The sequence below is a fragment of the Vigna unguiculata genome, chromosome 1 (assembly GCF_037176805.1).
Source record: "Vigna unguiculata cultivar grain cowpea cultivar isolate G323 ecotype 2 chromosome 1, ASM3717680v1, whole genome shotgun sequence".
Classification (NCBI taxonomy): domain Eukaryota; kingdom Viridiplantae; phylum Streptophyta; class Magnoliopsida; order Fabales; family Fabaceae; genus Vigna; species Vigna unguiculata.
Genome location: NC_140792.1, coordinates 33139104 through 33153370, shown reverse-complemented (window position 1 = coordinate 33153370; position 14267 = coordinate 33139104). Strand labels below are relative to the sequence as shown.

At 28.8% G+C, this 14267-nt stretch overlaps 1 non-coding gene across 1 annotated transcript; it reads right to left on the bottom strand.

The window, feature by feature from the left end:
- Positions 1-7713: 7713 nt before the first annotated feature.
- TRNAE-UUC (transfer RNA glutamic acid (anticodon UUC)) lies at positions 7714-7785 on the bottom strand. Its single transcript has one exon. It is a non-coding gene; the product is annotated as a tRNA-Glu (tRNA).
- Positions 7786-14267: the final 6482 nt, after the last annotated feature.

Sequence of the window (14267 nt, the reverse complement as noted above, 5' to 3'; positions counted from 1 at the left end):
TTTTTACAAGTGTAAAAAATTTCATGTATAAAAAATTACAAAGGTTAAAATATAAAAAATAAAATAATTTAAGTATTTAGGTGAAATGATTTGATGTATATATTAGAAAAAGTTATTGTAACATGTATATATAGGTTGTAATTAAGCTTATTTACTAATTTAGTCTCAAATGGGAAAAGACGAAATTTGATCATTTTAAAAAATTAGGGTACTAAATTGAACCAAAAATTTAAATTGGGGTACTAAATTGAAAACAACTATTACACTGCCACGTGTCATGATTGTAAACTGCTACGTGGCACGATGATAAACTAACATGTGACAATTTTTAATTTTTTTGAAAAAAAAATATTTTTTTTTTTAAAAAAATAAAAAATTTCATGGCTTGACACGTGTCCTGTACGGACACGATGTTAACTCCAACCTAATGGAGATGACCAAATTGAATCTCTTTAGAAAATTGGGGTACTAAATTGAACAAACCAAAAGATTGGGTACCAAATTGAACTAAACGAAAAAGTTAGAGTACCAAATCAGTAATTATACCATTTTTTTATTATGATTTGAACTCTTATTGTAGTATTAATTTTGTAAGTTAAAAGATAAAATTTATTTTAGATCTTTTCTGGATTTCATATGTTAATTTTATGTTAACCTAAATGAATATTAAAAAAAAATCTGTCAAATTTATGTCTAATAATGCATTAGCATACATAAATTTACATCTGACAGTGCATTAACTATCATAAATTTATGTCTGTTATGCGGTGTCAAACATAAATTTTGACCCATAATTTTTTGTACTATAGAAACACAATTTTAGGTCTTAAAGTCCAAAGCACTAACTTCACGTATGGTCTTGCACGCATCAAACATAAATTTATGTCCATTATTTTGCCAAACATAAATTTATGACTACCACTTTTACATCTTACCTAAATCAGATAAAAATATAAAAAACGTCGAACGTGAAAGACCTTTTATATGTTATTTTTATATGCTTCATAGTGTATTATGTTTCTAGTTCAACTAATGTATTATTTTTTTATGGGAAAATTATAATTTGACTTCCAATTTGACTCTCATATTTTATTTTCTGATATGGCTTAGTGTGAGCTATTGATTCTTTAAAAAAAAAAAAGATAGTGTTACATTAATCAATAACACATACTAAGTCATATTAAGAAATAAAGAATGAGAGTTAAAAAATGAGAGTGATAGTATCATTGTCCATTTTTATGATAGAAACACCAAAGGTAATTTCTGCTTTTTTTTCTTATTCATGCTTCTAGACTCTATAACCATGTTTATATATATTCTCCCTTGTTTTAATTATCTTTGTTCATAGAGATGTCAAAATGGGTTTTAACCCGTGAGCCAACCCAGTTCACCACGGGTTCGAGCCGGATTGGGTTGAGAAAAATTCATCTTTTTCAAAAGTAGGTTGAACTCAACCCGGCTCACTTAACCCACAAGTTAAATGGGTTCGATTCGGGTTGAAGGTGGGTTGACCCATTTAACCCACCAACATTTTTTTACATTTTTTTTAAATTTTTTTAAATTTTCTTTTAATTTTTTTAAATTCTTTTAATAATTATTTACTACTCCTATTATATTTGTTCACAATTTCATATTTTTAAATGCTAGAATGTTGCTTAACTATATTTGAATAGTTTGAATGTTTAATTAATTTGATTGTCAAGTTATATATATGTTAATACTTTAATCTTCAACTATAATCTTTATAATAAATTACTCAAGTAATCGTCTTATAAACAATTTTTTCTAAATTAGCATGAAAAAAATGTATAATTTTTTTTATTTATATTTTGTTGAATAGCATGACAGAAAATTTGTAATATTAGTCATGCTTTCTTAGACTAATGGGTACTTTCTTGGAAATAATTCTTCATATATTAGTGGTGAGCATGATCAAAATATTGGTTCTTGATTTTACTATGATTGTCATTTCATAGGTTACTTAAAAATTTATTTAAATATTTGAATACTAAAAAAAAAAAAAAAAATTTTTTTAGATGGGTTGGTGAGCCAACCCACTTAACCCACCAACCCGTGGTGGGTTGAACCGGGTTATAAAGTTTCTGGCTCACCAGAAAGTGAGCCGAGTTGGGTTAATTCATTTTCAACCCGGCTCGTGGTGAATCAACCCGTGTGAGCCGGGTTGGCTCACTTTGACATGTCTATTTGTTCATATGTTTTAAGAAAATTAAACATTTTTATACCTTTAAAATATAGTTATATATTTTAAAACTATATTTTATAATTTCAACCTGTTTTAATGCATCATATGAAACATATATTTTTGCACTTAAGCAAAATAACTTAAACAACAATAAAAAAATATTTTTCTAACTTTTAATTTAGTATTGATTTCTTGTTTTGGTTCCAGATTGTTGCTGTTATATAATTGTGTCATCATGTGTTATAAGACTGACAGTGCTCTAAAATTATAGACAAATAATTAGGCAAAGGAACTTTGAAGTTGTTACTCTTGAAGTCTAATTTGCAGAAACCTTCCTTGTTATCTTTCCCGTCTCATAATGCATCTTTCCTTACATTTTCAATTAAAATAATAAAAGTTATTTTTTATTTAACAACCAAAATATCATTTTTGTACTAATCACAAAAATTTACATTTTTTAATATATCATACATGGCTTATTGGAGAGATACACGCGATCCTGAGAAGGTTTGAACTTTCCCCCCTGGGAACTTATGTATGACTCAAGTTTGCTTTCTTAATTTTCTCTCTTCCATTGAAAATAAAATACGATCTTTGCCTTTTAAATCCAATTTCACTTTAGATTATTATTTTCTTTTAATGTACTGATATTTAACTTTTGCTTTTACCTTTTTACGTGGGTCTCTCGTATATTCTAGGGCTTAAGGTACTGTCTTGTGCTTCCATTTGCATTTATATACAGATTAATATAAATGGTGTTGTGTTTTTATTCATGTACTTTATTTTAAAGTTGTGTTGATTTTAAATAATTATTTAAGTTTAAAATATAACAATTAAGAGGGTAAAATTAAAAAAATAATAAAGGACATAATAAATGTTTATCTCTTTATATATGTAGTTGTATTATTATTTTTATCACTACACGATATTATTTTAGTGTTATTATTATTATTATCTATTATTATTATTGTTATTATTATTATTATTGTTGTTATTATTATTATTATTATTATTATAATTAAACACACATTTTACATTTATTTACCACATGGTCATATCTCAATTACTTGTACTTTTTTATTTGTATTGTTGTTCACTTTATTTTTATATCTGTGTAATTGTTTGAATTAAAAAAATAGTTACTAAAATTATTAAAATGATAAAATGGACAAATAATTTTTATTATGAATAACTATTTCAATTTAACAAATCTATAACAATATATAAAGAGAATTTCCTCTTTTGTGTTCACATTTCAAAATTTCAATTTTACCCTTTAAAATATAATTATTTATTAAATTTTTGAAAATTGACCGTTATTTTAGAAGCTTTTTATAATACGGTGTTTTTTTTCCTATTTATCAACAATTATTCTCTCGTCTTTTCTGATATATTTCACTTTATTTTTAATAAATATAATTTTATTTTATATATTAACTTAATAACATTACAATGTCATCACCTACTAATATAATATCACACATATTTAAAAAATGCATACACACAGCAGAAGGAGTGGCGGATCTTGACAAAAATTGTTGGGGGAGCCAAAATAATACATCAAAAGTTTATACATTATTGTCATTGATAAAATAAAAATAAATACATAATTTAGTATAACAATAACTAAAAAAAAATCACACATATCAAAAAAATTGTCAACAGAAAATTCAATGATATTCAAAGCACGCTTAAAATCCAGTTATAAAAAACATACAGTACAATTTTTTTTCTATGTTCATAAAGTAAAAAATTAATATACAACAGGTTAATTGAATAAATGATTAAACTAATATTTTACTATCAAATTAGACAAATATTTAAAAAATGCATACACACAGCAGAAGGAGTGGCGGATCTTGACAAAAATTGTTGGGGGAACCAAAATAATACATCAAAAGTTTATACATTATTGTCATTGATAAAATAAAAATAAATACATAATTTAGTATAACAATAACTAAAAAAAAATCACACATATCAAAAAAATTGTCAACAGAAAATTCAATGATATTCAAAGCACGCTTAAAATTCAGTTATAAAAAACATACAGTACAATTTTTTTTCTATGTTCATAAAGTAAAAAATTAATATACAAGAGGTTAATTGAATAAATGATTAAACTAATATTTTACTATCAAATTAGACAAGAAGGAATTATCTTCTTCTTTATTCCTTCGAGAATGAAAGAAAATCGTTGAGAGATTAGAGCAAAAATAATAGATATTTATATTTTCAGAAACAAAAGAAAATAGGTAAGAACAATTTGTGAGAAACTCAAGACATATAATGGAACTACAATTAAAATTCGGTTATAAAAAAAATACATAGTATAATATTTTTTCTTCTATGTTCATAAAATAAAAAATTAATATAAAACAAACTTATTAAATAAATTATTAAACTAATATTTCACTATCAATTGAGACCAAAGATTACCTTCTTTTTTTCTCCCTCGAGAATGGAAGAGAATAGAGGAGAAATAAGAGCAAAAATAATAGATCTTTTTCTCTTCAAAAACAAAAGAAAACGGTTGAGAATAAGATATGAGAACAATTTGTCAGGAACTCAAGACATATAATAGAACCACAATTAAAATTCGGTTATAAAGAAACACCCAGTACAATATTTTTTCTTTTATATTCATGAAAAAAAAAAATTAATATAAAAGAGGATCATTAAATAAATTATTAAACTAATATTTCACTATCAATTGAGACCAAATAATTACCTTTTTTTTTTCTCCCACGAGAATGGAAGAGGACATTGGAGAAATAAGAGCAAAAATAATAGATTTTTTTTCTCTTCAAAAATAAGAAAAAACAGGTGAGAATGAAATATGAGAATAATTTGTGAGAAACTCAAATCATAATAAATAAAAAAAATAAAAAATATCTTGATAAATTTTTTTATTCTTTATTTTTTATTATGTTTAATTTTATATTTTATTATTTATTATTAATTATTATGTTTATAAAAGAAATAAAATATTTGATTTAATATCTATAATAAAAAAATCAGAATACTTAATATTTATAATAAAAAAAATTAAAATACCTATTATAAAAAAAATCAAATTTTTTTTTGGGGGGGGAGGGGCATGGCCCCCTGCCACCATTATCCTCCGCCATTACACACAGGCGCGAAAGCGCATGTATTTATGCTAATAATAATTAAGAGGATAAAATTGTATAAACAAAAGAGGACACAACAAATGTATATCTCTTTATTTATGTAATTATTGTATTTTTATTATTTTTATCACTACGAGATATTATTATAATGGTATTATTATTATTATTATTATTATTATTATTATTATAGTTAAACACACATCTTAAATTAATTTACTACACGATCGTATTTGAATTACTTGTCATTTTTATTTGTTTTATTGTTAATGTATATTTTTATATATAATTATAGATTATTATAGTTGACATCAGCCTTAGTGTTAGCATTAATATTCATATTTATAGCATAAATATTATTATTATTGGTATCATTATTATTTTTATTGTTATTATTACTATTCATAATGGTGTTATTATTATAAGTGTACTTTTTTTAATTATAGAAAACGTTGTTATACTAAATACTTTTGTTAAATAGAGTTTTAATCTTTTAAATTTTTTATAATTTATAATTTATATTAATATTATTAATATTATTATTATTTTTAATGGTTAAATAAATATAATAATAATTATATTATTATTCTAAAAAAATTTAAAATAAAAAGAAATATTTGCATGGATCATAAGCTATTATAATTATTTCGTAAAATCAATTAAATGTATTATATTGTGATATCAATTCTATTTATTATATTTAAAATTGAAATTATTATTGCATCACTTAAATTTACTATTTCATTACTTTAATAACAACATTTACAACGATATAACTTAGTTTTCATAATATTTCATTACATAATACTTTCAGTATTTTATTATTTTAATATACAAAATAAAACAAATACGTCTCATACGTATGCACGGGTGAGGATACTAGTTTTCAATTAAAATAATAAAAGTTATTTTTTATTTAACAACCAAAATATCATTTTTGTACTAATCACAAAAATTTACATTTTTTAATATATCATACATGGCTTATTGGAGAGATACACGCGATCCTGAGAAGGTTTGAACTTTCCCCCCTGGGAACTTATGTATGACTCAAGTTTGCTTTCTTAATTTTCTCTCTTCCATTGAAAATAAAATACGATCTTTGCCTTTTAAATCCAATTTCACTTTAGATTATTATTTTCTTTTAATGTACTGATATTTAATTTTTGCTTTTACCTTTTTACGTGGGTCTCTCGTATATTCTAGGGCTTAAGGTACTGTCTTGTGCTTCCATTTGCATTTATATACAGATTAATATAAATGGTGTTGTGTTTTATTCATGTACTTTATTTTAAAATTTTTTCTTCAATAAAAGTCGTTGTTTAATTTATTCCAAAGTTGTGAATTTGGTGTGGATATTTTTTTAGCCCAAGTTTTTCTAGAATCATGTGCATGTTTCCTAACAATTTGGTTTTGCATGATATGGATTATGAGGTGGCAATTTCAAGAGGTCTAAATGATATAGGACTTGCCATTGTTATTCTATAGCAATTCGGTCATGATGGAAGCAAACTCACAAATTGGTGTTAGATTTTGTTGTCACAGATATATTATTTAATGGAACTATGCATGGGTAGTCATGGAAATCATTTTAAATCAATTTCATAAAAATCATTTTAAATTTTTTAAAATTAAATTTTTTAAAATTAAAGCAGTTTCATATGATTGAAAATAAATTAACCAACTACTGTATTAATGTTTATACATGTTATAATGTGGTTAATGCATCAAATGGATCAAGAATCAAAGCAAAAAAAAAAAGTTAAAAAAAAAGTTGCTGATGTTGACATTTTTAATACAAAAATAATATTCGTTTCAACATTAGTATAGTTGTCGACATCCACAATACAAAGTAGGTAAGGTTATTATGGTCATAAATTCTTAGACTTGGGGGTACTAGAGAGAAAAATTTGGAGGTGCAGCCCCCTTTGAAAAAATTGGTTGGGCTAAGCCCATTCTTACTCCCTGCACCTCCATCTTATTATCAGCACCCCATTTTAGTTATTTGTCATTGGGCTGAGAAGTATTTTCTGCACTCCTATTTTACACCCTTCCGCTTATATTTTGCTTGTTTTATTGTTTTGTTTGCTAATGAACTGGGCACGTTTCATACTCTTTGCACCCTACATTGTATACTTGTACCAATAAACACTTACCAATGGGCTGGACTATTTTTCCCTCTTGGCACTTCATTTTCACAGTTGCACCCATGTTTTGTTTATTTTAATTTGAGCTTTCAAGTTTAATTTTTGCATTACACATTTTGTTAATTATTTTCACATTTCACATTCATGATAAAATTGTTTTCTTAAAAATGTTGATTTATCTTTTCCTATTTATTCATATATTTAATCTAAATAACCTAGTATAAAATCAATTTTCCATTGCCGGGAATCGAACCCGGGTCTCCTGGGTGAAAGCCAGATATCCTAACCACTGGACGACAATGGATTTTTGTTTTGTTTATTTTAATTTGAGCTTTCAAGTTTAATATTTGCCTCACACATTTTGTTAATTATTTTCACATTTCACATTCATAATAAAATTGTTTTCATAAAAATGTTAGTTTATATTTTTCTATTTATTCTTATATTTAATCTAAATAATCTAATATAAAATTAATTTTCCGTTGCCGAAAATTGAACCCGGGTCTCCTGAGTGAAAGCCAGATATCCTAACCACTGGACGACAACGGATCTTTGCTTATTATTTTTTGTTAGGTTGATGACATTATCTTCACCTTTTGATTAGTTATCCAGAATCAAACCCAAGTCTTTGTTTATATTTGTTTAAATTAAAGTGATATTCTTTTGCATGTTAAAATGAATTTTGTTCAGAAGTATGTTGTGATCCTTTACAACCGCTTACAATTGCTTAGTAAAGGTCTGGCAAGATCGTTGGACCTCAATTCAAATTAGTTTCTCAACTTAATTTAAACTAGTTAAATAATCATAAATTAATCAAACAAGTTGTAGTAATATGATGGACTACACCTGTCATAATATTTCATCATTGATTTTTTTTTTCACTAATGATATATATATATATATATATATATATATATATATATATATATATATATATATATATATATATATATATATATATATATATATATATATATATATATCGATTTTAGGTTACCTAATAAACTGTAGATATTTTAATAATTTAAATGGGAACGAGGATGAGTATTCAAACAAGTATGAAGATGGGACCAATATTTACACATACTTATCCCCACATTGAATTTAAAAACTTAGATACTACCCATAAACATATTTGCATCTCGTCATGTAAGGACTCTATCAAAACATGGACGATTTTAGACAATACTCACATCGATAGATTTATTTGTAATCACTAATAGTGGAGCATCAACCATGTTGTACAAGAGGACAGATGAAACATTATGCAAGAGAGAAACAGAAAGAAGAAAGATGAGGAAAAAATGGAATTTAATTATGTTATAAAGAAATTCAAAGTCGACTGTCATGAGAACCGAATCAGAAAGGATATTTCACATCAGTTTGTACAGTAACCAAAGTAGAAAAGTTGAACAAAATTGCAACTCTTCCATGCATAATCTTTATGCTATTTTTTTATTTTTTGGCCAACCAACGTAGAAGGTGTAACATATTTGCTCTATTTTGCATTAGTATATGACTAGTAAAACTTCTCTTTAAATCATCTCATATACTCTAACATTTATAACTTTTTTCCCACTTGTGCATGCTTTTATGAGCTTTGAAATATGTAAAGAGCTAAACAAAGTTTTCACTCCTTATATACAAAAATCACTATCACTAGTGCAAAATGAGAATATAACAACAACATATAACATCATTTATCAAAAAAATGATGTAATAGATAATGTGGTGGCAGTTTCGTAAATACTTGAAACAATATAACATCAGTTGCGCAAATAATCGATGTAATATAAGTTTTTATTTAAAGAACGCGTCTTTCCCTTCATCTCTTTCAGTTCAAATCCTCTTTTCTCTCGTGCCTGGCTTCAACAGTTCATCACCCACTCGCGCCTAGTTCACACCACATTCACCATTGTTCTGTGCCTTGTTCACTTCTAAACGTCGTTTTCCATTTGAAATGTCGAACAAGAGCTATTTTTGGGTCTCTATTGTGGTTGTTAAACCCTAGCCCTAGGCCGCAACTGCATTGCACTCAACCTGCGCATCTCTAACTTCGTTCCTAGCCACCACCAGTGATGCCATTCTTCCCATCCGTCACCAGCGAGAGGGTTTTTTGTCTTCAGGTGTTGTGGGTTGAAGTGTGGTGGTGTAAGACGGCAAGCTTTCCAATGTTTGTGGCTTTTGTTGGGGTCTAGGGTTTGTTTCAAGCCAACGTAACCCTAACTTCCCTTTCTTTATTCTTTTCTCGTTGATTGGTTCACTAAAAAATAGAGCACTAGATCATGGAAGGGGTTTCTAGGAAAGCCCAAATATCAATTGTTGCTTCTTCCATGTTTCCTAGCTTCGGATTATGTGATAGCGAGGAGGTTAAGCTAAACAAGAATGCGAAAAGGAAGGAGGGCGTGGATTTCCATTTTTTTCGTGAAAGAGATCGTGGTGGGTTGGGAATACACAATGACATTATTTTTTTAGTGAGTTTCCTCTCCATCACTTCTGAATATATGAAGTAGAAGGCACTTGTGAAGCAATGATGATACCAATTTTTAATCAAGCCTTCTAAATATTGGGTTCACTTATGAATATATGAATTAGATTGTTTGCTCTCAATGGGTTTAAAATATAGCTTGCACACATTTTGGGTTATAATAGGTTCACAGGGGTGAAGTGCTGGTGCCCTATTGATGAGGTTTGATGACTTCACACATTTCATATCTTTTGTTCAGTTTCATTTTTTATGAAATATTACTACCTTTTCTTTAAGTTTTTATTTCTAGGGAGAAACTTCTATAATTGGTGCTCTTTGCTTGTTTTTTCTCATTTGGCTTCTAACTTTAATAGGGTTTTGGCTTGTGAAACTTTTGGATTGTGGTATTATATAGTTTATGATGAACAGTAAACCTATTTTAGCCTGCAGAAGTAAGAAATTGAAGTTGAAGAGAATGATGTTATTGTTTGTAATATGTTAGTCCACATGATTTATATCATCAAGTACTTCAATTGTGTGCTCTGGAATCTATTTAAATTTGCAAATTTTGGATTAGAAGCTAGAAAAATTGGTACTGTATTTGACAAAAAAATACAGTACAAGATATTACATCGGTTCTCACGAACAACCAATGTAATATCTATTTTCTATATTACATCAGTTTTACCAACCGTTCTAATATGTCTTCTACTTATTACATCATCTAATATAACATCGATTATAAAATCGATGTAATATGTCCAAAAAACCAGATGTAATATCCTTTTACTATACTAGTGTATTTTCCTTTTAAATAGAGAAAACATGAACATTCACTAGTGCAATAAGGCCTTTTGGCCTCGGTTATTTTTAATATTCTGCCCCGGTTCTAGAACCGAGGCATATTGGGGTGAGGCAAAAACGGGTAACTTTTGGTCCCGGGTGTTAAGCGAAGCAAAAATACCCTCTTTTCGGTTCCGGTTGTGGTCGAACCGAAGCCATATACTCGGAACGTTGCAACCAATTCAGAAACAACCCCATTTCACAGTAGCACAAGATGGTGCAGGGACACACAGAACAATCCAAGCAGCAGTGAATGCACTTGCTGCAATGGGAAACAATCATCCTGCAAGAACAATCATATATGTAAAATCAAGGATCTATAACGAGAAGGTGAACATTGGACAGAATCTGCATAACATGATGTTCATAGTAGATGGCATAGACAAAATTGTCGTCACTGGCAACAGAAACGTGGTTCAAGGATCCACCACTCTCGGCTCAGCCACATTCGGTAAACACAAAATAACATACATGCTTCCCCTTTCAAAACCCCCATCAGAGTCCCCAAAATGCAGTGAGCAACAAATAGAATGAATAAAACACCAGAACAACACCAATGGAGTTGAGTTAGGATGAAACCAGTTTGTTGTAGCTCCAACTTGACTTACGAGAACGGAGAGTGAAACCTTCGTTGGAAATTGCAGCGGAAGACAAGGGTTTCGAAGTGGCAGAGTAGCGATCAGATGCAGGAGTTGAGCGAGAGCGACAATCGCAGCGGACCACGGTGGGATGCTAGAGATGGCAGCTTAGGGCTTAGGTGTTGAGTTATGCGCGAGAGAAAGAGACGGAGGAGCAAGCCGTTCAGAGGCGGCGCAACGGTCGTGATGGAGGAGGTTTCACGGGGTTGAGGTAAGGCGGCTCCGATGAAAAACCTTAGCTGCTGGCACAGCCGCTGGATGAAGCTCGCCGGAGACCAAAAATTGGAGGGTTCGCGCAGAGGGAAGAGAGTTGTGGGAGACAATGAACAGTGAGCGTTTGCGAATTGGGAATTATTAGAGGCTTTATGGCCTCGGTTCAATTAATAACCGAGGCATAAAGCCCTTTATTGCCTCGTTCAATAAAAACTCGAGGCCAATAATACTGACACTGGTGGCATTTTTGAAATTAAGGTTACTAGGTTGCCTTATAGGCTTCGGTTCTTTTGCAACCGAGGCCTAAAACCCCTTATTGCACCAGTTTTTAGTGGACCCGAGGCAATATAGTTGGACGAAATTGCAAAAATGCCACCGCCTCCTCATAGGCTTCGGTTCCTCTATAACCGAGGCCTATAAGGCGAAGTAAAATGTTAAATCTGCACTAGTGATTATTACAAATTGTGTTGCATCTGACCATTCCTCATCACTTTTGTTGTCGCAAGGTTGTACAACTTTTATACCAATTCAATGGAGATATACAAGGAGTGATGTATCTACTACTCAAGGAATATAATTAATTTTCACAAAATTTAATTGTGCAGTAAACTTAGAAAGATAACTTTAGAATTGAATTATTTTAGTTATTTTTTCTCGTGTATTTAGGGACATTTTCAAGTAAAAAACGAATTTTAGAATTTTATAAAAGTGTTCATAAAATTACATATACCATTAAATATTTTTAAAAATCTTAGTATTAAGCATTCAAATTCCTTTAAAAAGTTCAATATGTTATATGTATTTGAAATACATTAGCCAATGGAAATAAAATTTAAAAGATAAGCTATGTAGATAATAAAACTTTTATGAAAATTGAAATAAGGAAAACCCTAACGAACAAAAATGTATAAAAGGTGATGAAGAAATAATCATATGTATGTTTGTAGTATGTAATGAATTAGTATCTTAACTCGTGCAACACTCATGATTATTTTTTACTATTTTTATTTAACTTTTCATTATCATTAAGAGCACACAAAGAAAAATGAACAATAGAAGAAGATGAGATCCAAAGAGGAGACAAGAAATCTTCCAAGAAACCTTAGCAACCCTAAATGTCTTCAAAAGAATGTGTTTTTCACTTTTTCAAAACTCAAAAACTCCCTCTCTCTCTCTCTCTAAGGAGAAAAAAGTATCACATCAACAAAAGCAGTGTCCGGTGCTAAACACTCGACCTTAGATGCTTTAACATAAATGCAATTCTTTGTTTAACTAGCACTCATCCTTAGTCATTCCACATTGAGCACATGCACTCAAAGGCAAGAAAAGAAGTCTTTATGCAAGCGACGCTCAACATGATTCACCAACTGGGAAGTAGCATTCAACGCAAGTCAACACTAAGTGGTGACACTAAGCACTAGGCTTGTGGCACCCAAATCCAATGAAGAATTTCCTCTATGGTCTTATGGTGTTGGGCGTCATTCATGGCACTCGGTGTAGGTGATCTTTTGAAATTTCTCGTTTTGACCTTTCTTGTACACTTTATTGGATTTCACTCTTGTTTTGCTTAACCCAATTGCTTCTTGAAAAAAATTATCAAAATGAGGACTAGGTTAAAAATTAAAGAGTTAATTTTGTTAATGTAAAATGATTAAAAATTACGGCAAAAATGATACCTGTTTCTTATTATTTTAATAGGTTAAATGGTTAAATATGTTTTTGATCCCTCAAGTTTCAGTAAAATTTGGAATTAGTCCCTCTTCAAAATTTTGGACCAATTTAGTCCTTCATCTTTAATAATGCGTGAATTTAGTCCTTTTAACCAAATTTTATTAAGTTTATCTGACCATTCAAGCGCATTTCATGATAGTATTTGAATTGTTTACACCGTTTGACACATTTTCGCTTCAATATTAACTCAAATGTTATCATAAAACGCGTTTAAAATGTCAAATAAACCTATCAAAATTGGGTAAGAAGGACTAAATCCTTGTATTTCTAAAAATGAAGGACAAAATTGATATAAAGTTTCGAAGAGAGACTAATTCTAAAATTCAATGAAACTTGAGGGACCAAAAACATATTTAACCCTAGGTTAAAATACCATTTTGGTCCTAATTTTCGTAAGTTTTGTCAAATCAGTCATAATTTTGTTTGTGTGCTCAAATAGGTCATAATTTTCGTCAATTTTGTTCAATTAGGTCCTTTTTTGCTAACATAGTTTAAATCATTGACTGCCACCTGTCACTTTGTGGTATTTTTAATTTTTTTTAAATGTCCACGTGTCAATCCAGCCGTGTGCCACGTGTCAGAATCAATATTTTATATTCAATTTGATCCCTATATTCATGATTCTTGTTCAATTTAGTCCCAATTTTTGTTAACATGAACCAATTTTGTCCCTCTCCAACTTGAAACCAAATTTAATTTTTATATTAAAATTCACATTTTTAAATAAATATTTTTATATAATATATTAAAATTCACATCATTATAATTTTTATATAAAAATTAAATTTGGTCTCATCTTTGGCGGGAACAAAATTGTTCAATTTTAATAAAAATTGGGACTAAATTGAACAAAAATAACAAATATAGGAACCAAATTGAATATAAAACATTGAC